This window comes from Abramis brama (genome assembly GCF_963993115.1).
Source record: "Abramis brama genome assembly, chromosome: 6".
Taxonomy (NCBI): Eukaryota; Metazoa; Chordata; class Actinopteri; order Cypriniformes; family Leuciscidae; genus Abramis; species Abramis brama.
The window spans coordinates 32,437,384-32,441,433 of record NC_139968.1 but is presented as its reverse complement, the minus strand read 5'-3'; the positions used below and the strand labels follow the sequence as shown (position 1 = coordinate 32,441,433).

The following is a 4,050-nucleotide window of genomic DNA, read 5'->3' as shown; positions in this document are numbered from 1 at the left end:
TGGATTATTCTCCATTTAAATAAACAAAATAGTAACAGTCTGATAGATACGAACTAAACCACCTGAATGCCTGTACCTGAATACTAGTGTAATTTTGTAATAGTTCTAAGAGTATTTATGATCTATAGTCTCGGCCCTGGCTGCTTTTAAAGCCTTTTTATAACGGGAAGTGCAGTCTTTCCACGCGATTCTAAAGACCTCTAGATGAGTTTGTTTCCATTTGCGCTCTAGATTACGAGTTTTTCCTCTTGATAGCGTGAGTAATACTGTTGTACCATGGTGCAGTACTTTTCTCTCTGACCTTTTTCAATCGGATGGGTGCAACAGTTTCTAATGTACTAGAGAAAATGGTGCAAATGCTTGTCATTTCCTCTTGTTCATTTGTGTGTTTGGGGACACTGAGAAGCTGAGACAGATCAGGTAGGCTATAGTGAATCTGTCTGTAGTGTTTGGGAGAATTGTTCTTGTTGATAACACTGCGCAATATGGCAAATTTCAGCAGTACGCACATTATAAGGTAGTGAACAGTGACACCATCACTTTGCGGTAGAATATCTCCATTTCGGTAGGATTGGTTCCATGTGATATAATTAAATCTAATAATTAAAATGATGAGTGGGTCCAGTGATGTTTTGTTTTACCCCATATGAGTTTAGTAAGTCTGTAAAGCAACCCTAACACATCATTTGTATGATCTATGATGTGAATGTTAAAATCTCCGACAATCAGCTTTATCAACGTTTAACCACTTTCAAATCCCAGGCATTTTTTTATTAGATAAGTTTAAAATATATTAAAGATCAAATTTTTGGTTTATATCAGTTTTTTCATAAATCTCACCTTTTACTTTGCTTTTGTGTCTTTGCTGCTGTTCTGAATGTTCTTCAGTTCATATTTAAACAATTACATTTACATCTGATTTCAGGCTTTGTAAACCATCAGGAGCTTTAATCTGTTCCTGTTCATGTTCTCCAGGTGTGTTTTGGGCCGAAACAAATGAAATACATTCAGTGTCAGTGATGGAGGGACATTCTGTCATTCTACACAATAATGTTTCTGAAATACCACAAAACCACGACATAGAGTTGAAATTTGGAGCCAAAAACTCTTTGATAGCTAAAATCATAAGAAAGAAACTATGCTGTAATATTAATGTTCTTGATGGGAGATTCAGAGACAGACTGAAGCTGGACGATCAAACTGGATCTCTGACCATCACAAACTCCACAACTGAACATACTGGAGTTTATCAACTACTGATAAATGGAGCAAAACAATCATCAATAAGATTCAATGTTTCTGTCTATGGTGAGTAGAGATCATTTGTCCAATTGTTCACATATACAAAAACATACTATCATCACACTGAACACTCAACACACTGAACCAATAAGTTGATTGGATTTATCCATATTTTTGTTTATTCTCTCATCTTTCTCAGCTCGTCTGCCTGTTCCTGTCATCAGCAGTAACTCTTCTAAATGTTCTTCATCTTCATTATCTTCATCATCATCAAATTGTTCACTGGTGTGTTCATCAGTGTTGAATGTGTGTGATGCGACTCTCTCCTGGTACAAAGGAATCAGTGTATTGTCCAGCATCAGTGTGTGTGATCTCAGCATCAGTCTCTCTCTACCTCTGGAGGTGGAATATCAGGATAAAAACACCTACAGCTGTGTGCTGAACAATCCCATCAGCAACCAGACCACACATCTGGACATCAACACACTCTGTCACACATGTGCAGGTACATTCATGGTTTATTTACTGACCTAATCTCTGTTTTTTGTTGTAGATCAGACTGGCACATTGACTTCTATCATTATCCTTACAGTACCAGACCCACACTCTCCTTCACAACAAGACTCGCCTCTAAAAGTGCTGATCTCTGCTGGATCTCTGTTGATTGTTGCTGTAGTCATTGGGATCTTCTGCATCTGCAGGAAATGTAAAAACTTATCAAGTATGGCATTAATTAATTTTAATTAATTGCATGTCATTTAATAATTGCATTGCAAAATGCTTACATTTGAGCCTTATTAATAGAATATGCAGTGAAAAAACAGATTGATTTGAGATTGAGTTTTGTTGTTTTATTATTCTTTAAACAGTTCAGACTCGTGATGAAGAAATAACGTATGCAGAGACAACGTTCTACAACGGAAATCGACACAAACCGGTAAGATGTAAAGCAAGGTTACTAAACAGTGTTGCGCGGGGTGTAAAATCTGTAATGATTCATGTAGTGCTAACACAAAATTATTGTTATCTTCAGTTGACTATTTAAGTGTATTATATAGTCTATTATATGAACATTGTGTTTGTTTTTAGCAGTGAACAGTGTTTATTTTAGCAGAAACTCACTAAATTAAACCATCTAACAGGAAACTAATGCCTTCAGGAAATGAAAGTCACAATGATGCACATATTTCTTCTTATTTGCAGAAATAAACCCTAAAGGGTTCATAGCAGTGCCATAAAAGCACACGTTAAGGGTACATTTTACTACTCCAATGTATTTTAAGCACCCTAACAGTGTAATATTCCTCAATATTTGAATAATTTAGCTTGTCACCACTTGATGCCAAATGTAAAATTTGGGTCCTGAAGCAAAACTGATAGTTCAATCTCAATCTGCTTAATGTTAGCTTAGCAGTAAGAAGAAGATAAATGTTTTAATAACATTGCACCCCTGTTTGGGATGGCACATTTTTAACATGTAAAATATTATTCCTTATGTGCCAGATTTTTTATTTTTATTTTTTTTACAGAAATTTGAAGAGGAGAGTCATGTGGTTTATGTACTTGTCGCCATGAGATGATCAAACTTCAGTCCTAAATCCAGCTGTTTGATCCATTCATTTAAAAACTCTTGAAACAACCTCAGATTCAAAGTCTACGCTTGAGTTCTTGGATTGGTAAGATTCACCACAGCAACAATTCTGACAAAAAAAATAATAAAAAATACATGATTGTGTTATAAAAAAACCCTAAGACTTTTATTTTGAGTTTGATTAATCTCCTAAAAACTTCAAATGAATTTGCCAGGCAATACATTAATAAATTATATAAAACATTTGACGCATTGAAGTATTATGTTTGATTCTGGGTATAGTTGAGCCTACAATCATTTACTCACACGCATGTCATTCCAAACCAACAAGACTATCGTTCATCTTCGGGTTCATTTTCAAGAAAAAACTTTAAAATGCCATAACAAACCTCACTGGTTCTTGTGCATCAAGCATGCAGATTTGAGCTTCTGTTTATTTGATGAGCTTTATGTATGTGAATTGATCAATGTTTGTATTTGCATAAAGTTAAAATAAAATATGTTTGTCATATACAAGAGTTAACTTTAAATGTAAACTGCTTGATTCAAAAGTATTACTTTTAAATGAACGTAACTAATGAGAGAATATAAAAACATCTTAATTTATGTTTCAAAGATGAACAAGTGGGGTCTGAAAACTAGAGACCATGTATATCTGCAAACCAGAAATGTAAAATATTCATCAGAACAAGTCAAAGTGAACTTCATTTTGTGAAATGTGGTTTGACCTAGACAAACAGCGTCTGCATGAGAGTGTGTGTGGCTGGATGTTTGTGAGTTTGTGTTTAAAGGTGACAGTTTTATGTCTGTCAATAGCATGTACAAGGTGCATGAAGGTGAAGGTGTTTTTTCCATTTCTGCACATATGCTGTTAGCAGTTTTACTTATAAGATATAGCCTACTAATTTTTAAAGATTCTCCCATTCAAACAGTGACAGAACTGAAATCTTGCAGTGTAAATATAATATAAATACCGCATTGGTGCCATCAGCGAACTTGTCTACAAAAGTCTAAAAGTCACAATTCACAGCATAGGGGCAAAAATCACAATTTATGCACCTGGTCCCAGAACTCTAATAACTTTGATGTCATTGATATTTGGGTGTATATGACATCACACAGGGACCCTATGTTAACCTAACCCTAACCCTGGGAACATAGGACACTTTGTCCTGTTTATAAATGTGGGGAGCATAGGAATGACCCAGGAGCGGATG

The 4,050-nt window shown here is 35.2% G+C and overlaps 1 long non-coding RNA gene across 1 annotated transcript; it reads left to right on the top strand.

Moving 5' to 3' along the window:
• Nucleotides 1–1,835: 1,835 nt before the first annotated feature.
• On the top strand, nucleotides 1,836–2,835 carry LOC311085793. Its single transcript, XR_014606953.1, has 3 exons — nucleotides 1,836–1,963; nucleotides 2,112–2,179; nucleotides 2,772–2,835. It is a non-coding gene; the product is annotated as an uncharacterized lncRNA (long non-coding RNA).
• The last annotated feature ends 1,215 nt before the right edge of the window (nucleotides 2,836–4,050 follow it).